This window comes from Botryllus schlosseri, chromosome 16 (genome assembly GCF_051294905.1).
Source record: "Botryllus schlosseri isolate E-star chromosome 16, Bs_hap1, whole genome shotgun sequence".
NCBI lineage: Eukaryota > Metazoa > Chordata > Ascidiacea > Stolidobranchia > Styelidae > Botryllus > Botryllus schlosseri.
Genome location: NC_137251.1, coordinates 22,387,489 through 22,409,495, shown reverse-complemented (window position 1 = coordinate 22,409,495; position 22,007 = coordinate 22,387,489). Strand labels below are relative to the sequence as shown.

The 22,007-nt window shown below is 42.5% G+C and overlaps 1 long non-coding RNA gene across 1 annotated transcript; it reads left to right on the top strand.

Moving 5' to 3' along the window:
* Positions 1 to 16,291: 16,291 nt before the first annotated feature.
* Positions 16,292 to 17,815, top strand: LOC145459448 (uncharacterized). The gene is made up of 2 exons (XR_013921422.1): positions 16,292 to 16,430; positions 17,603 to 17,815. It is a non-coding gene; the product is annotated as an uncharacterized LOC145459448 (long non-coding RNA).
* Positions 17,816 to 22,007: the final 4,192 nt, after the last annotated feature.

The following is a 22,007-nucleotide window of genomic DNA, read 5'->3' as shown; positions in this document are numbered from 1 at the left end:
TTGGGACTTGTCGTTGGACATGTCATTAGCCAAGGTGTCATTGTATACCAAAAAAGTAAACACTTACACAGAAATTGAGAAAACTGCTAGTCTCGTCCGAGATTTCAAAACATTCGTCTCGCCGAAGCATAACGCTTTCATTCCTGAAATGAAAATTATATAAGTTGTACATCGGAAATAGTAAGTTTTTATATGACTCGATTCTGGAGTATCGTATGGAACCATGATATTCGAAGCGTTACCCCCCATGGTGTCCATCGGATACCAGAATAGTCTATAATAACAATTTGAGGCAAGTTTGGTACTTGTCGTTACCCCCCAATTGTCAATCGGATACCAGAATAGCCTATAATAACAATTTGAGGCGAGTTTGGGACTTGTCGTGACCCCAATGGTGTCCATGAGATACCAGAAAGTCAATAATATGGATTTTAAGCAAGTTTGGGACTTGTCGTTACCCCCATGGTGTCCATTGGATACCAGAAAAGTCAATAATATGGATTTTAAGCAAGTTTGGGACTTGTCCTTACCCCCAAGTGTCCATCGGATACCAGAAAAGTATATAAGGCAAGTTTGGGACTTGTCGTTGGACATGTCATTAGCCAAGGTGTCATTGTATACCAAAAAAGTAAACACTTACACAGAAATTGAGAAAACTGCTAGTCTCGTCCGAGATTTCAAAACATTCGTCTCGCCGAAGCATAACGCTTTCATTCCTGAAATGAAAATTATATAAGTTGTACATCGGAAATAGTAAGTTTTTATATGACTCGATTCTGGAGTATCGTATGGAACCATGATATTCGAAGCGTTACCCCCCATGGTGTCCATCGGATACCAGAATAGTCTATAATAACAATTTGAGGCAAGTTTGGGACTTGTCGTTACCCCCAATTGTCAATCGGATACCAGAAAAGTATATAAGTCAAGTTTGGGACTTGTCGTTACCCCAATGGTGTCCATGAGATACCAGAAAGTCAATAATATGGATTTTAAGCAAGTTTGGGACTTGTCGTTACCCCCATGGTGTCCATTGGATACCAGAAAAGTCAATAATATGGATTTTAAGCAAGTTTGGGACTTGTCCTTACCCCCAAGTGTCCATCGGATACCAGAAAAGTATATAAGGCAAGTTTGGGACTTGTCGTTGGACATGTCATTAGCCAAGGTGTCATTGTATACCAAAAAAGTAAACACTTACACAGAAATTGAGAAAACTGCTAGTCTCGTCCGAGATTTCAAAACATTCGTCTCGCCGAAGCATAACGCTTTCATTCCTGAAATGAAAATTATATAAGTTGTACATCGGAAATAGTAAGTTTTTATATGACTCGATTCTGGAGTATCGTATGGAACCATGATATTCGAAGCGTTACCCCCCATGGTGTCCATCGGATACCAGAAAAGTCAATAAAGCAAGTTTGGGACTTGTCGTTACCCCCAAGTGTCCATCGGATACCATAAAAGTATATAAGGCAAGTTTGGGACTTGTCGTTGGACATGTCATTAGCCAAGGTGTCATTGTATACCAAAAAAGTAAACAGTTACACAGAAATTGAGAAAACTGCTAGTCTCGTCCGAGATTTCAAAACATTCGTCTCGCCGAAGCATAACGCTTTCATTCCTGAAATGAAAATTATATAAGTTGTACATCGGAAATAGTAAGTTTTTATATGACTCGATTCTGGAGTATCGTATGGAACCATGATATTTGAAGCGTTACCCCCCATGGTGTCCATTGTATACCATAAAAGTCGATAAGACCGATTTGAGGCAAGTTTGGAAATTGTCGTTGCTGCGGCCCGGACATGTTACAAGATTTCGGCACTATGAAGATAATCTAAGTGTGCAAATATCATCGCTATGTTTTCCTTACGCGGCAAGACCAGTCGCCTGCAGCAACCGGACATGCTAAGGCACTCCGATATACAAGTGTCAACGATCGTTCCGCGAATGGCGAACGGAAACTTACCTTAATCGTGTTTTGAATGTTGACTTTACCTCGGTTTGAGTCGTGTCCAGAACTCACGGGTCTTGACTTGACTCGAACGACTCTGGAAAGAAGAGTACATCAACTCAGCTTGCGTCATGATGTGCATTGAGTCCAGATCGTTACACGTCAGGGTCTATGTAGAACTATGTAACTATGTAGAAATGATTCATAAAAATATTGAATATTACAGATTAATTTGGCATTGGTAACTAGATAAATTACAGTACCGTGTGCAAGTTTAAATTGGTTGAACGGACTAGCACATCGATAGCAATTGAATCCGCGACCTTGACATTTTACAGACGTCTACCACATGAACACGACTCGCAAGGTTTCTATCATTTTGGCTATAGGCTGCAAACCCTATCGATTCAGCAGGCACCAAAATTATAATGATAGACACACATCGTGAAAATTTTGGCTATAGGCTGCAAACCCTATCGATTCAGCAGGCACCAAAATTGTATTGTTATCAATACCGAAGCATAATCCACTTTTCAACTCAATAAAGTATATGACCGACACCGTAATGGAAATATTTTTCTGACTGGTAAACCCATAATTATATCAAAATCAATGCTGAAACAAATTATGACTTACGCTTTTCTTCGTCTCGTGCATCCAATGATCCAAAGGTCCTTATTGCAAAGATTATGTTCCAACGGCAAGTGATAACACTGCTAGCGTAACTATTTCTAAAAGAGAATATGCGATACAATTGAAATTACTTGTTAGCAATGCCAACTGCTAGCCACTCTTCGTTCTGATTGGAATGAATAGCTTTTGGACTTGCTATTTAAAGTGAGCGGCGATGATTTTCCAAGTTAAAGTAATGTAATAAAATATAAATGTAAAATCAAACATAATGTGATAATAATAACCATATTTCGGAATTCCGATCAGTGTAGGCGAGACTATGATTTAAAACGGGGAGTAAATATGGATATCAACCGTGGCGTGTAAGGAACACACTGATTAATTGCCAAACAACTAGACACCATAATATGATCATGCAAATGAACGATACTTTCTAGAACGCGAGGACAGCACTGTTGATCGCGTTTAAACATGTCCAAAAACTGCTGGTGTGACACGGCCGTTAGTTAATCAGGCTTTGATCGACAGTTTAAGGCTGGATAAATCCCCGGCATCAGACAGAGTTCGAATTAACAACCACACCTCACTCAACATAACGAATTATGTCAGAAAAACCTGAAATCTCGACAGGATGTTGCACTTAATGATATAGACTAAATTATCACCAAACTATGAACGATATACATATACATGTTCCTACCTGCCCAGAGACAACGTGATTAGACGCAGGTGTCACTGACGTAACTAACGTGTCTTCCGTTATTATATTACGATAATATGATAAAGACAGTATGATTATTTTGATATTTGCAAAATATTTGTCCACCATCCATGCTCAAGACATAATTGTTTCATAATTAATCACACGTGCCTTCGATCGAATGGCTACGGCGATGGTAATACACAAGGGGAATCCCCAAAAAGAGCAAAGGTGACAGGTCTACATAGGCACGGTGCACATTCAGCAAGTATCATACAGGCCTCAAATATCTAGCAGTTCCCGTCGCTCAATGCGATGACAAAAATGAAAGTACAAGAACTGCGCAATAGTTTTAGTTACTCCATTTGAAATAATATACGTATGGCCCGTTGTTTTAACAGTAGCCAACTCGCGTCCGGCAGGTGTTTCCACCTAACTTACGTCAATCCAACTTGCAGACCAGGACCCGGAATATTCATACGATCATTTCACAGTTACGAACCGGTACAACCGCGTGACTTTCGGGGCATCGCTTATATATGAGGCCAAAAAAATGAGCAGAAAAGAATCGGATAGCAAACGCGCTCTGAATCATGATGAGCATTAATTTTTGATTCCTTGCTACATCAAATAAGATTATTATTGGATTACGTTACAACTATCTTAGTAGACTAACTGGGGTCGCCTTTAGATGAGTACCATTACTAATATAATACAAAACCTAGTTGTAACCGAGTTCAAAACAGTTTACTATCACATGCCAAGCTATCTGTATACAAAAACACTACTGGTAGCCACTTAAATTAGCCACAGCTGAAGCTTGTAAAATAGTGGGCACATTGAAACAGTTATTATCATATCTAATCACAAATTGTTCATCGTGTGGCTTGAGCCCTTATCAATACGCTGTCACGTTGCCGCATGGTCACGTTTGAGTTCGACAGTACAGTCATGAAATAATGTTGTGCACATTTGCCCTAAATCTACACCAGATAAAATGACTTTTTGGGCTGATACTTTACTCAACTTGTGTACCGTAAGCTGCTGACGTCACATACTGACAAACTTCCAATCGAAAACGAGAACGAATTGCAGAATTGAGCAATTGAAGACGTCTTGTTAAACAATGGAATTCGTAACATTCATTGTGGCTATACAGCTCCAGGTCTCGAAAATGTTGGATGATCTTCCACAGGAATTGTCTTTTCCGATTAGATCACAGGCCGTGTAGAGACGACAAAATAGATCCAGACGTCCGCACGCCTACAGTTTTGCCAGAACGCGGCACTATCGCAGCAATATTCCATAATCGTTCATGATTAAACAAACAGGTATGTCTACCTATGTTTACTAAGCATATCAAAGGATGAAGTACTTGGTCGACAGCCTTACTGAATGGAAATAATTCTCGCAGCGCAGAAAGAAACGTATTGCAAGACTAGGGTCAATTGCTATACTCCCACCCCCCATAGCATTCCAGTCTCGAGTAATGGCGAGAAAAGGATGACCAGGATCTGTAGAGAGAGATATCATGGTTATCTATCTCCCTTCCCACAGACGAGTCTTGAAGTGCCATGGCGATATTAGCACAAAATACAGTCTCGCTCGAGGATTGAAGAGAGCGCGTCGTGAACTGGGCAAGGGATGAGATTCTAACGATCCTGGCTTGCTGTATGGCTGTAATTGAGCGAGGGCCAGCGGTGGCCGTGGGGTCGTCGTTGCAGGAGGCTCGTAGACATCATTAGGCAAGTTTTCCGGCTGGGCGGCTGGTTCTGAGGCAGCATACGGCGTGGCATGGACCAAGGGGTGGCCCGTAGCAGGTCCAGAATCCTGAAGCGGTGTCGTTGTACATGTAAATATTCAGCTCATCATCGTCGCGACTCAGTCTTGCAGTACGCATATCAATGACGAATGCTCCCTAGGGCTGTTCAAAAAGTAACATTTTTTTCCCGATTCAAGCCGGTCATCTCTTAAATCGTCAGGTTGCAGTAGAAAACCTTGCTCACCAAATTTCACTCGATTCCAACCAGTAAAGGCCTCCGCAGACCCAATTAAAATTGTTAATTTATTATGGAAAATTAAAAAAAAAAAATTCCAAATTTTACTGCCAACCCCATGAAATTGTTGAGCTGTCTCCAAAGACGTTGCAAAACAAATTTGAGTCAATTCCGACCAGTAGAAGCGGATTTATGGGAGTTTTTTGATGATAATCCTCGAATTATCCTTGATTGGTGATAATCTGCGATTTATCAACGAAAAACTTACATAACTCCGCTCCTACTGGTCGGAATTGACTCAAATTTGTTTTGCAACGTCTTTGAAGACAGCTCAACAATTTCATGGGGTTGGCAAAAAAATTTGGATTTTTTTTTTTTAATTTTACATAATAACTTAAAATTTTTAATTGGATATACGGAGTCCTATACTTGTTAGAATCTAACCAAATTCGGTGTGCAGCGTTTTTTAGGGTAACCTGACAATTTAATCAGTGAATGGCTGGAATCTGAACAAAAAAAGTTATTTTTGAACAGCCCTAATGCTCCCATGTCATTCTAATATCCTTTCAGTGCTACGACACTGCTTCGAATCATCCAAAAGCATTGAAATTACTTTAATGACATTATAATATAATGTCATTGCTGCGACACAACCCTGAATCATCTGAAAACTATAACAGATACTGAAAGCGTCGAATTGCCGAATTGTCGCTTATCTAAAAATCGTTTTTTCGCGATGAATTGTGAACTCTGTGATCTAACAACGTACTATAACTGTTTGATGAAGGACTGCTCGACTGGACCTTCGACGTTATTGCGCTGTCTCAATCATGAATACTCGGGTGGTTGGCGTATGAGCTGAACGGTGTACGAAAATCGAACACGCAAGTGGTAGGTCGATCAATTATTTATTTTTTTTTTCCAAATCGATTGGCTCCTCGGCGTGGACGACCTTTGACTGACCCTCCCGCACCCGTTTCGCCTCTTGCTCCTCGAGATATTTCAAACGCTGTAACTTCATTTTTTGCAGCAAGCGCCTTTTTCCCGCTTTGCTCATTTGTTTAGGTCTGTAAGAGAATTGAGAAATATTAGGCACGGAGGTGATACAAAGACTTTGACCACTAGTTGTATCGACTACTTCCTAAAATTGAAAGGATAAAACTGGAAGCCTTCACACTAAACGTGGTTAAATGCCAACCGGCAGCTGCATTGCAAAATGACGTTAGAGTATGTTCGTTGTGATAGTAATGAATGACAAATTTCCAAAATTTGACGTTCGACTCACGAAATTGTTCGATATAGCACCGAGGCTCCGCAAATTTGTCTAGACGCCGACCAGCGGAGGCGCACGAGTTTAAGTCAATAAACTTTTTTTTTAATCACATAGAATTTATGGTGGGCACAGTCAAATAAGCCAATAATTGGAACCGTGAAGAATAGTATGTTCGGATCTATTCTTTTTCGACGAAAATGTGTTCGCTTCCATCGGTTTCAGTTTAGCCAATGTTGGTGAGCATCGTTTCTGTTAACGTCGTATCGAAGTAATAGGCATAACGATTACCGGAATATATCTATTTTTGACCTACCAACGGAGGCGCACGTGTTGAAGTCGATAAAAGTACATTTTAATCGAACAGTATTTGTGGTTTACACACTCAAAGAGTTCAAGAATTGGAACCGTGAGCACTATAGTATATTCGGATCTAATATTTTTAAACTAAAATGTGTTCGCTTTCATTGGTTTGAGTTCAGCCAATATTGGTGAGCATCGTTCTGTTAACGTCGTATCGAAGTATTAGGAATAACGAGAAACATAATATAGCTGTTTTTTTTTTACTTTTCATATACAAATGATGAACGTTATTTTGGAGAACTGGGGCTACGAATATATACTTAAACATACGTTCAATGAAGGGGTTGTATCGCTTACATATACGTAGATATGTGACACTACGTAAGTACTTTCATAGCCTCATTTTATAGTCAATAGCCAAAATAAATGATAACTAAATTATGGTTAGGATCCAATAAACGACTAATTTAAACCTATTGATATAATGGAATTCGTGTCTGCGCCAATGGTTGAAGAGTGTATATCAGGGGTGGGAAAACTTTTGAGCTCACGGGCCGCATTCAACATCTGAATGCATTCGCGGGCCGCACTATATAAATTTGGGTTACAAACCAAAACGCAACATGGCTGCTTGATTATATAGTGGGACATGGAGACAATATATGTGCTTACTTGAAACAAGCCAAATGTTGCTTTGATTATATCGTACACGCGTCAGAATCATACAGTGACGAGAGTTCATAGGCTGGCGGACCTAAAAACTCTAGAGATGAAAGTCGGTTGGCCCGATTCTTAGTTCAGGATTGAAATATGAATCTGTGAGCAGAGATCTCTTCATAGATTTAGTAATTGTAGTTTCGGCTTAGTTCCAGCACACACAATGCCGACAGCATCATAACCATGTTAGCTACAAACGCGGTATTACCATGTAATTCAAACTAAATAAACGGCAATAACTATGAATTGAATGAAAATCGCGCGGAGATCGAAAAAGTTTTTCAGTTGAGCTCAGCTTCGCGCCCCATCAGATGCTTTCACGCAAAAATGATATTTTTAGTACGCATTTTATCAATTTTTGTTAATGTTTTTTCAAACTCTCGCGGGCCACACAAAATGGAGTGGCGGACCGCACGCGGCCCGCGGGCAGTGGTTCGCCCACCCCTGGTGTATACACTATATTATCTTTAAATTTCAATATAAAACAGAACGTTTGGTTAGGTTAAGACAGAGCAAATAAATAAATCTTTTGGTAGTAAACTACTTAAGGACTAGTTTATCGCAACGTAAGCGGTCCACTTCGATCGATGCGTTTATGGTCACTATCTTCGTGAGAGGATAACATAAGCACAAGAAAACTCACGATCATTGAATGATTGGTGGCTCTCACGGGTGACGCAAGCGTTTGACGAAAATACGAACATGCAAGAAACAATGACTGTTATTACCACCGATTTCTTGACGACTTGAAGTTGACGCGTCGCTTCTGCTCGAGTCACGAGTCAATGCATCTTTACGATAAGCCGAGTCAAGAGCAAAGCGGAGCTAGTCAAGTCAAGTTAAGTCGTTCAGGAAGGTGAATCGAGTTATCCCAATACTGCATAACAGAACCTTCGTGAACAATGAAGACATATCCTACTGTTGTGTCTCATAGCGCGAACGGTTACTTTTCAACAGCCACTGCTCAAAATGCTTGCGTCGGATGTATTACGTACGCCGGATACAAATATACTAAAATGTGTACTCGTCAAATCAAACATTACGATGGTTACAATACATACTTGTTGATATATCTATGAACCGATGTCCCATCTTATTTCGAATGAGTCTGCGCTCACTCACCACTCGCTGCGCACAACTTTGAACAACAGGACGTAACAACCACAAAAAGAGCAGTTTTCGGACTTATTTTTGCGCAACTTCGATTTTCTATGCCACAAGACCGTGTCAGCAATGCGCATATGCGCAACTGCGCAGCTTAGATGGTAAAATGATCAAGACCGAGCCGTGTTCACCCGTAAACGCAGCTTGCGGTATGTGCATTAAGTGAAAAGTATGATTCAAATGAAAGTGCCGTTATTTTCATATGATTCTACTTCAAACGGACGATAATCGTTATGTCACAAGTATTAACCTTACATTGACACCTGTCGCCATATCCATCCGGTTCTACCTTGTGTTACCGTGGGTTGGGGATACGATCAGGACTTGGACAGCTACTCTACCATCACTCTAAACGTTGGTTTTGTAGGCTTTTAACCGAGTCAAAACGTTCTGAGTCACAAGTAAATGACTCGAGTCATCCCAACACTGCTTCCAGCAGGCCTATTACGCACAAATGCAGGTGTCTCAATACCAGAAGGGCAGATGAGCATGGGCGCAAACAATATCAAAAAAACTCACTTCTCTTGTCCCCCGTCCGATACCGGTATTGTGACCACTATCTGTGAAATCGTCATGTAACCATGAATGAGCCAACAGCGGAACCATCAATTATCCTACTCACCCTTTTGAAGCGCGGCCTCCTTTTCTTTTTCTCTATCCTAGTCTCCCGCGTCTGCGTCGCCCGGTCTCTAAAACGTTTCGCCATTACATATATTTATAAGCTGCAACATAGTATTACTACCACAGTTAGCATACGACTGTTATCGCTACCTATAAAACTATTACCACATCCGACAAAAATGCCGCATACGCGTCTATTCAAACTCGCAACTGCACCTGTGTGTCGAACGCAGACACAGTAACGAAAGCATAGCACGTGTTCGGGAACTGGATGAAGCAATCAGCCCTCGTTTTGTTTTGATTGAATATCACTAATTGGTATTCGGTTGCAGCTCATTCGTTTAAGGTCGAGTGCAAGCATGCGATCGAGTTGGCTAATTTGCAGGGACGCCACCTTCACCGCATAAGATGCGAGTTCGATACGTGGTCTCCACAGACAATGGAAAGCAATGAAGCACTCGATTGACTTGAAAATCGAGTCATTGATTAGAAACATAGTACATCCCGAAATCGTCAAACGGGAGTGCGAACAGTATATAGACGATCACTACGCTGACTATATACGGATCTATACGGACGGGTCAAAGAACGATAACCAATGTGGAGCAGTCTTCTACGTGGACGAAGAAAATCCATCATGTTACGACGTCATTATACTCCACTTTGCCTCTCATCAGGTTACGTAGAATTAGCAATCGTAATCGTTGCCGCGACACAGCCTCGCAAGGGATCAGCGACTGTTGAATAGATAGTGTCGTACTTCTCCGCAAGCCGGTCACTCGACGACCAACTTCGGCCTCGCGGGACGTCGTCGGGGATCGCCAGAGCCCCCGCGATAAATCTCATTTTAACATAGCAGATCTCGGTTTCGGTAACTCCGAACACGAAAATTAATTTCCGATCGGAACCTCCTCCCTCCGCCGTTTCCAACGAGGGTTCGATCAGGTTTCCGCTTCATCCACGAGCCCAGATATCCCACTAAACGTAGCGAAAACAATGAAATTGGATTACTTTGCAGTTTGTAGCGTGTCTAAAACCGTTGCTTTTCCGGCCGTAACTCGCCTCCATAACGTCCGATCGAGACAAACGACCAATCGTCGCGTTCTTCTCCGCGAGCCGGTCACTCGAAGACCAACTTCGACCTCGCGGGACCTCGTCGGGGGTCGCCAGAGCCCCCGCGATAAATCTAATTTTAACATGGCAGCTCTCGGCTTCGGTAACTCCGAACACGAAAAATTAATTTATGATCGGAACCTCCTCTACCCGCCGATTCCAACGAGGGATCGATCAGGTTTCCGCTACATCCACGAGCCGAGATATCCCACTAAACGTAGCGCGAAAAAGTGCCCGTACTTTACCGCTTTTTCCAAGTCCAAAGTCCCGTAAGGGGTCGCCGGAGCCCCCGCAATCAAGTCAATCGTAACGTTAATGACATACTAATATCCTTTCGTTGCTGCGACACAACCCCTAATCATTTAAGAACTTTGACAAACACTCCCAAGACATACCTGTATCATTTCGGGTAACCATAACATTGTGGCCTCGTGCCGAGGCGCCTTTGAGCGTACGATAGATGGAGCGAATACGGAAAATTCGCTGCGAGGTTACAATCATCAATCGTACATTCTGAACTCGATTCTGGTGTGGTATTGAACCAGAATGGTCATTTACGAGCATAAGGTCGCACCTACTATATAGAACGGAGTGGAGACGAAGACACGGGACGGAGTCGAAATTAAGTACAATGGCGTATTCGTACTCTAATTTGAACGTTCAAGGGGTATTTCTGCTCACGTGACACTCGTGAATACTACTTCCAGGGTGAGTAACGAAGCGCGGCGGGATATTAATGTGTGACACGTTGCGGGATTATTAGTAAATCGGTGCGTTGACCTGAGTATCGTGCTAATCGGAGAGATTTGTGGGTGTCTTCATAAGCCAGCGAGGCGCTCACGTGAGCGACTTAAGGTGACGTACTGCCTACAAGTGTGTCGCGAAGGTGGTGACACGGCGGCGCCGCGGAATTCGATGGCAAATTAAAAAAATGGAAGCGTATCAAAGGCGTGTTCGTGATCTCGATTGGGTGGGTTCGTGCCAGACCATGTGAGTGATCAATAATATCGTGAAGTCGGCTAGTCTACTCACACCCGCATCGAATAGGTACACTTTACCCTACACCATTGGTTTCCAACGTGGGCGATATCGCCCCCTCCCTCCCCCATGGGGCGATTTGGCGGTATAGGGGGCGAAAATACCGAAGGGAACGATAGGGGGGCGAACACGGTCAAGGGGTGCGTTACGGGGCGAAGTTAACGAAGGGGCCGATGGCGCGTTAAAACGATCACAATATCGTGACGTCCGTACTATCGATCACCTCTGGTGCGTGTGGATTGGTTTATTAGGCAATATTCCACACAATATGCGGCAGCACATATTTCGTTCGTGCTCAGCTCCTGGCGTCTCCCGAAGCTTGAAACGGCCTTTAACATGTTGTTTAAGACCCATTCTATCCATAACGGGGAAAGAAGTCTGTCATTCTCTGGCTATCATATCGTAAAAACGACATCAACTCCGGTGCATGTGGATCGGTTTATTGGGCAATATCCGACACAATATATTTCGAAGTTTGATACGGCCTCTAACCTCTTATATAGGACCCGTTACATTCATAACAGAGTAAGAAGTCGCTCCTTCTTTGCCTAGCATATCTTAAAAACGACGCCAAGTCTTGTAAATGCGAACTGAAGCATTCGGCAATTTTCGACACGACATGTGGCAATATATATTTCGATGGTTTTCAGCTCCAGGCAGTGTTGGGATCAGGTCACTACCTTCGAGTCACGAATCATTTCGAGTCATTGCCCATTTTGACACGAGTCAAGTCAAGTCAAGTCAATCGATTTTCAAATGTGACTCGAGTCAAGTAAAGTCACTCTGTTTTTGGAGGTGACTCGAGTCGAGTCGCGTCAAGTCAAGTCGCGTCAAGTCAAGTCACGAGTCAAGTCACATTTCAAGTCAAGTCGCCTTTTCGATGTATGTATGAGGCATGATTACGTCGTTGCAATTTGCTAGCTGCGATCGAGTCAAGTCAAGTCAAGTCAATCGATTTTCAAAGGTGACTCGAGTCAAGTCAAGTCAATCTGTTTTTGGAGGTGACTCGAGTCAAGTCGCGTCAAGTCAAGTCAAGTCACGAGTCAAGTCACATTTAAAGTCAAGTCGCCTTTTCGATGTATGTATGAGGCATGATTACGTCGTTGCAATTTGCTAGCTGCGTGAAATACAGTGTGAGTTGGTCATTCATTCCGAACCGATGAACGAATATAGAGTTAAATATACACGCAAGATGGCGCTGTATCGCTCACATATACGTAGAACTGTTAAAATACGCAATTGCATAGCCTCAGTTTATAGTTACCAGCCAAAATAGATAATAGGGAAACGAATTGATAAGATGCATAACGTTACCCATTTACAAATAGCTATGATAACATTCGAGCCTGCGCCGATAGTTGGTGACTATAACGACTGTATTAGAATTCAATTTCAGTAAAACAATCGGTTTGGTTAACGTACGATAAGAACAGAGAACAGAAATAGACATTTTGCTATTCTATTACGTTACCAAGGTACAACAACGTAAGCTTTCAGCTTCGATCACTCCGCTTACAGTCAACCTGTTTGTGAGAGAACAATCGAGGATCGGTGAAACGCACGCTCATTGAATGAGTGGTCACTCTCACGGATTACACAAGCGTTTCGCGAACAATCCGAACACATCCAAGATACAGTGATTTTTATCGACACCGATTACTTGATGACTTGAAATTGACTCGCCAATTTTGCTCCGAGTCACGAGTCAATCCACATTTCTGCTACGCCGAGTCAAGTCAAGTCAAGTCATTTTGGCAAACTTGCTCGAGTCAAGTCAATTCATGCGGAAAATGTGTCGTGTTTAACACAGCGTGATTCATTTCGCTATTCAGTACTACACTTACTGAGGACGCCAATGTCATTGCCAGCAAATTCCACCTGGGCCTTCTTGAAATACGATGCAGTTAGATCGAATGACAATATTCATACACAATGAATATCGCCGCATGACTTCGACAAATAGTACGTAATTGAAAGTGATATTACCGTCATATTACCGTGACTCGGACTCGATCCTCTGCTGACTAAACCCATCCTTAATATAAAAGTGAGATTGCCTTGCCACTCGAAATATTGAGACTTAATTACCAACCGGCCATCTCGGTAAATGTATTCATTTATTTTTTTTATCCCAATCAACGGGCTGGTCGGGGCATGCCTTCCGTGACTGCCCCTCGCCCCTCGTCCTCTTTGCCTCTCGCTCCTCTAATTCTCTTAATCTTTGTAATTTCCTCCTGTTGGACAAGCGCCTCCTAGCGGCTTTGGACATTTTGTTAAATCCAGATCTGCAAGGGCATCGAGAATTAATAGTCAGGAAGGGCGATAAAATATTTCATCTACAGTTCTATGGACCGCTTGGTGGCATTGATGGATTAACACTGAAAACTTCACACACTAAACCTGGTTAAATTTCAACCGGCAGCCGCATTGCTAAATATCGCTAGAGCATTTTATTCATTATGGTCATGCATAACAAATTTCCAACATTTTACTTTCGCCTCGTGAAATTGTTCGGATGTGCATAGAAACGATGCTCTGCAAATTTGTCTAAACGAAGTAATCACCCATGTCTTGTGGCTATCTGTGGCAATTCCACTGAACACGTTGTCCCGCCTTCAAGTTTCGTGATCGGTAAAGTTAATCAAGTCGACAGTACAATTGGAGATTGACGGTCAGTTTCAACAGGCCTATTACGTACAACTGCAGGCGTACTAATACCAAATACAGATGAGCATAGGCGCGAACAATATCAAAAAACTCACTTCTCTTGTCCGCCGTCCGATACCGGAATCGTAACGACTATCTGTAGAATCGTCATGTAACCGTAAGTTACCTAACAGCGGAACTATAAATTATCCTACTCACCCTTTTCTCGCACGGTCTCCTCCGTTTCTCTGGAATCCTCCTCTCCCTTGTCTGCGTTCCAACGTCACGAAATCTTTTAGGCATTTTATATAAGCTGCAACATAGTATTACGACTAGGGCTGGGCAAACTCGAGTACCTGAGTGATTCGATTCTGAATCACGAAATATGCTTCGAGTCGAGTAATCGAGTATCACCCATTATGACGTCAGAACAGAATGTTATACGTCAACGTTTAAATATGTACCGTTTATGCCACCACAAAGAATATAATGCCTGTTTTCCATCTCATAAATAGTACTTTGGTATTTTTTCGACCATACCGCTTTCATCCACTTGGTGACAACGTTGTGGGATAATCAAGACTTCAAAAATATGCTACGTCCAGTAACCTTCGTAGCTTAGTACTAAATGTTTCGTATGCTACGATGCCGCCAATCAAGGTTTCATGGATTCAACAGTGAAAATTGGTATCGAACCTTAATTCTCGTTTATAAATTAACTTTCAATGGCGAGAAGCGTGTAATCTCAGTACTCGAAAAAATTGTCGTTTACTACTCGACTCGAATCATCGAAATTAATACTCGACTCTGATTCGACTACTCGAATCATTGTGCCCAGCCCTAATTACGACAACAGTTAGCATACGACAGTTGTCGCTATCTGTAAAACTATTACCACGTCTGACAAAAGCGTCGCGTACGCGTCTATTCAATCTCTCAACTGCACCTAGGTGTCGAACGCAGACATAGTAACGAAAGCGTAGCACGTGTTGGGAACTCGATGAAGCAATCAGCCCTCGTTTTTCCTCGATTGAATATCACTAATAGACACTTACGTGACCTTTGACACGAACCAATCAGGTTGCAGCATGATGTAAACAAAGAACAAGCCCGGGCAAGCTTACTATGAGCTCTTATGGAAAAAGGTTGAAAAATGAAGGTTTTAAGCAAGCTACGTTGAATTGGGGATGACTGGACTTAATGAATAGTAATAGCGTAGAGCTAGCATGTGGTTGCAGCTTTTAATCTAGGATGAACATGAATGGTGGCAAGTACGCACCAGCGTGCTGTGTCCAAATGCACGGGTTTTTGACAACTTTTCTGATTAAGCGACGATTGTTGTATACTATACTATAGGATTGTGGTAGTGCATATTTTGACGATTTCATAGGCTCCAGGTCTCGAGCAAAGTTTTCGAGCATATCTCATGTTCAGAAATATATATACTACAAAATATAGCTGCTGCCACACGTCACAATTTTTGTGTATTGATTATGAAACTTGAAAGCTATGGAGATTATATCGAATTTATGGATTTGAGGGGAACAGCATCTTCTTCTAACACCGCGGAGAAAGCTACGAAGTATTTCATGGAGCGCTATGCACACGATTTAGGGACAAAGATTGAGGAGACAATCCACTCTTTTTAGAAGCAATATTCTAGTGAACAGCCAATGTTATGGCAACTTGCGGAAAAGTGAGATAACACACTCAATGGAAATACAAACGAAAGAAACTACTCACAAGTAATGGAAAGAACCAGTAGAAAAGGACCCGGCTTCAAAGAAGGTCAACATCGAAAAGAACTGTAACATCGGGCACTCTAGGCCGAGGTGGATGTTAGAGTAAAGGATCGCTACTGATGCGTGTCGTTCGACATCCTCCTATCTGTCCATGACATCGCATTGTGTCTTATCGCATTGTACATTGTGTGTGACTTGTTCAGATAAAAATAATAACCCAACAATGTTATGTTATCTTATGTTATACACGTTCTCGGAAAATCCATTATTGATTCGTATTGCACTTGTAAGACAGGGTAAGTAAGGAAAAAGACATTTTTTCAGAGACTCCTTCGATAGATATTTTAACCATGATTTATTTTCATATTAGGTTCTCATATATGTTCTCATGCATATGCATTGATTAAGACAATCCAGCACCTGAAGCTAAAAGGACTACATTGTGATTTGCATCAGCATCAGTGAGCTCCATCGTGATTGACAAGCAATCTCTCCACCGTACTCGCAACCGATCAACTCCTGCCTCAAGGTAGATTTTGGTGTATCTGGTGTCTCCAGTTTTATAACATTCCATCAAACACAAATAATCCTAGAACATTTTAATCTGGAGAATTGTTCATTCAACAAATTGGGCATCTACATGAGCTTCAATAATGCACGCCACTGGAATATCTAGACATGCACTGTTGGTACAGACTGACCATGGCACCGCGCAATTACGATCCGTATCATGCTATTAGGCATTGCGATATTGACAATGGAACTGAATTTGCACAATTGCCGAATATGTTGCGTCATTCATTTTTAATTTTCAATCTTGAATGAGAGTATGCAATTAGTCCATATATATTTGGTTAGTTGTGATACACAATGCTGCATAGTATGACACCAGACAAAATTTTATACTCCTTGATTCTTACGATCAGCTGTTCAATATGAATACGTTCTCTCGCCATCTTTCCTGTTGTGGAACAGTCTGGCTCGGGCGTTTGAAGGTGTGTAAATCACGTGCAGGAATATTTAAATCGACATTAAATTTATTGATTTCAGAGTCAATGGCGAATCCCTTTTCTGCCATGATAGCATTGCCTGACTCACCATAGCTGAACTCCATCATTTTCTTACATTTCTTGTCGAATCCACATATTTAACTAATATTTCGATCTTAAATGCTCCCTGTAAATAGTTCCTGCACAAAAGTAAGTGTACCACAATCCATCAATCCTTTCAAAGTTGTATGTGATTTATTGACAGTCAATAATCATCGTAGATTTGAGAAATCATGAATGAATGCAAATGGTGCATTTTTAAGAACCACATATCTACATGGCCAAATCGCGATTTAATGAAGCAGTTACATATGGCTGACCCAAGGGTTAAATACGATGCTTACAGCAATACTATAAATTTGACGTCAGTAGTATACGTCGGGCAATTCAGAAAGAATTTAATGTAGTCTAGCATAAAATTTCAGCTTCTCCGCATCTTTTCACATTATGATGCTCCTCTGTGAACTGAACTTCACTAGCAATAATTGTCCGCCAATTTGTAATTTTCCTGGACGAGTTTACTGTTTTGTGCTTCTATACTTCTTCCAGAAATTCGATTTTCTTGCGTTTTATCCATCGACTTCCTCTGTATGCAGCTTCATAAAAGATATCCATCAAGCCTGCACAAATATATAATATGTTTATTTTACAGAGCAATACTGCTGTGCAGGCACCTATCAAGGCGTACTCGTCCGACTCGTACAACGTATCACCGCTACCAATTTCAACTATTCGTCTCATTATTGAATATATTGTTTTCAACAATTTCAATACATTACACACCATCAAGCAACAAAACTGGAGTGGAATAAAACGAGACACACACCAAGTCGATTGTGGCATCAAGTGTGACTGCATTTCAGATTGGACTCATTTTGAAACACAGAATTGTTTCATCTAGATCAGTGGTTTCCAACCTTTTTGACATATCGCCCCCTTTTCAAGGTCAATGCCGATCATCGCCCCCCAACTTTTGTGTACCGAAAATTGGGCATACAAACCTGTAATCACCGGCGGGTTGATTACAAAAAAGGGTCAAATTTTCGGCTCGATGTCTAATTTGACACACATTTGTAACTAAATTTCCGTGGGTTGTCTAAAAAAAAACAAACAAAAAATGTCAGCCGTTTTGACGAGTCATCGCCCCCCCGAATCGCCCCATTCGCTATTTTCGCCCCCTTTGTCCATTTTCGCCCCCTTCGTTATTTTCGCCCCCCTATACCGCCAAATCGCCCATGTTGGGAACCACTAATCTAGATTCTAGATTATGTCACGATTCAATATATTTGGTACGATAATAGATATGTCATTTTCTTAATAAAATGAGAATTCAGATGACTACAAGGAAGTCCACATGCCTTTATCCAGATTTTACATTCTTCCATGCATGTCATTGGCTCTGGGAAAGGTAAAAGCGCACACCAGCAACGGTCTGGGTAGCCATCTCCATGTTACGCAGGCCATTAGCATAGTATTTATCCTGATAGATACAATACACGAGCTAGAACAAAAAATAACGATTTCAGCCGGGAACAGATCATGTTGCCTAACATATATCATATTAATATGATCATTGAATATGCAGACCAGTGTCCAGTGTAACAGTAACTTGCTAGATATTGATACAGACTGTAGACTACTATATACAATTGTCGATTCCATCAATAGAACGCATATAACGCCACATAATAGATACCACACATATCCGGACTCAATATTCCTCTAATACATTCTATTCGCTACGACAATCCTATAGTATACGACTAAGGATAATACAGCAATAGTTGCTTCATCCGAAAAATTGTCAGCAATTCATTCATTTGGACATACCATGCTGATGCGTGCTTGCCATCATTCATGCTTATTGTAGGTTATAACACTGCATATACATACTAGCTCTACGTGATTACCATTCACCAAACCCAGCTATTCTCAAGTCAATGTAATTTTGCTAGAAACCTATAGTTTTCAACCCTTTTCCATAAGAGCTCATAGTAAGCTTGCCCGGGCTTGTTCTTTGTTTACATCCTACTGCAACCTGATTGGTTCGTGTCAAAGGTCACGTAAGGGTCTATTGCAGGGCTGGCCAACCTTTTCGGCCAAAGGGCCACATTCGATTGACGAACTATTGCGCGGGCCACTATCCGCGCCAAGCGCGAAAATTTTTTGAAGTTCATAGGTCAATAATATTGTCACTTGACTATATTGCGGGCCTGTTGTATATCGCTGGGCTAAGTTTGCGAGGACTGGGCTATTCGAGTGACAACATATTGCGCTACCTCGCGGGCCACTCAAAACCTTCTCGCGGGCCACATGTGGCCAGCGGGCCACGGGTTGGCCGGCCCTGGTCTATTGGTATTCGGTTGCAGCTCATTCAGTCAAGGTTGAGTGAAATCATGTGCCTGACGGGGCTACTTTGCAGGGACAGCACGTTCAAGGCATAAGATGCGAGTTCGGTACGTGGTTTCCGCAGAGAACAAAGCAATGCAATAGCCCGAAAGCATAAATTTAACAAACAGCAAAGTGGAAAGTCTGATAACGACCGCCGTATAATGTCGAAATGTCATCACACGGTGTTTCGGCGGCTTTGGCAAAGATGCCACGCCTTTCAACTCGTAACAGTGCTGTTATCGCATAGAAATCAACGTACATAGAATGGTCCGTAATCCTGTCCACCTGTCCACTGTACCGAAGTTACACTTATCTATTCGTTTCTCGGTTTAATGTGAAGACATGTTAATGTTCATCGGATCAGCACACAGCGGAACCTCAATCCCAAACACGGATGTACGAATTGCGGAGTCGGTTTTTAATTTATTTTATGTGCCGCGACAACCTTCATGACAAAGCACACACAATCGATTGAAACACGAACACTGAATAGCACACTTGAGCAATGGCCGACCAGCTAAACAACACCGTACGCTGTTACTAAACAGTGCATAAATGTATACCGCATGACATTGCATTAAGGCGAGTGTCACAAACTAAGAAACATACTTTCCAGTCGCGCATAACACGTTATTCAGCCGGAGGTGGACCGGCACTAACATTGCGATAGAACAATTAGAAAATCGCTTCACTTGCAGGATTCAACGGCGAATTGCTTCGCTATATGAAGAACCTGTTGGTAACGAACTACAGATTTTGAAAGCGACCAAATTCGCGATTATTACATTTCATTGACGACGCCGCCAGTCGCTTCGCGTTCGAAGATGCATCACCGGTGAAACCGAAACATTTGCCGCGTGTCCAGGCTTGAACACAGTGTGTCTCGTCCAAACCTCGTGTGGAAGCGAGCTGCGGCACCCGACCGGGGATCTTATTTTAGGTGCTGCGACAACCTTCATCACAAAGCACAAACAATCGATTGAAACACCAACACTGAATAGCATACTTGAGAATGGCCGACCAGCTAAACAACACCGTACGCTGTTACTAAACAGTGCATAAATGTATACCGCATGACATTGCATTAAGGCGAGTGTCACAAACTAAGAAACATACTTTCCAGTCGCGCATAACACGTTATTCAGCCGGTGGTGGACCGGCACTAACATTGCGATAGAACAATTCATAAAATCGTTTCACTCGCAGGAATAAACGGCGAAGTGCTTCGCTATATGAAGAACCTGTTGGTAACGAACTACAGATTTTGAAAGCGACCAAATTCGCGATTATTACATTTTATTTACGACGCTGCCAGTCTATTCACGATTGAGGATGCATCACCGGTGAAACCGATACATTTGCCTCGTGTCCAGGCTTGAACACAGTGTGTCTCGTCCAAACCTCGTGTGGAAGCGAGCTGAGGCACCCGACTGGGGTACTTATTTTTAGGTAATACGTACCTCAGTTCGCGGCCTAGTTAAATTCAATACCTTGCCGTGTGTAGGACGGATTCCATATTCATCACAATTATCAAAAATATACGCTTCGAAAAATGAGGTAGTTAATAGGGCTATAATATGGGAGCTTCTATGCGGCGCATTACAATTATCGTGCCATGGTAAGAGTTCAGAAAACATGTATAAATTTCGTTTGTAGGACAAATATGTCGTTTGTTGTGTCAACCGATGGAATCGACTCCCGCGCGACGGGTGAATTTTAACCGCGTCGCGTTACGAATTTAAAGTGTTGGTCCCGGGCATCACGACACAGTTCTGACAGTGAACAGTTGCATGCAGTATGAGGCCGACACGGCATTGCATTGACTCTTATCCGATTGCCCTATTCCGGCGTGTCCTATCTCGTGGTCGGTTGAGTTTTCCGGTATGTCTCTTGCACGTAACGGAGCTTGCTTCGCATTTGCTCAAAAGTGAAACCGTACTTTTGGCCGGCGAGTCTGATTGTATCACTGAAAAGTTTGCCTCCGCCGTAGAGAAAAGATCTTAATCGGGGGTCGCGACAAATCTCGGTGTATTCCTCGACCGTTAACGCCTTTCGGGTGCCGCGTGTGTTTCGTACATTCCGTTGGCCTTGAGATACTGCACGCACCAATTCGAGAACAGTCGCATCTGAATATTGTAATACGCGAAACGAAAACATAGGGCGATGCGTTCTCATTTTGTTACCTGTCGGGCCGGGCACGGTAGTGTACGCTTCGTCGGGTGGCTTCATCCGGTGGCCGGCGCCTGTTAGTGCCGACGAGGCTCTCGGTGCAACTGGGAAAGCTGCGTTACAGGTTTTCGAGACGCTGTTGTACTCTGACGGCAACTGGCGTATCAGAACCGTCGGGTTCATATGGAAATGCGCTTGTGTCTTCGCTACCGGCGATTCATGCCCCGATGCATTGGTAACGCGTTCAGGTGGGTCGCTGGGCACACCCGCGAGCAATCGTTTCGCTTCACCAACTACCGTGGCCACTTCACCGTACTCAGCGTTCGACGGTTCGGTGATGACCGAGCGACAAGGCGGAGTTGCCGCCTCCGATTCGGACACGGACATTGCCGTCGCGTCATTTGATTCTGCTACAAGTGCGGAGATCGCTTCCCCGCGTCCACGGTCCATGTTTCCTTCACCGTCTAGCAGTGGAGCATGTATCGGCAGTACTGCAG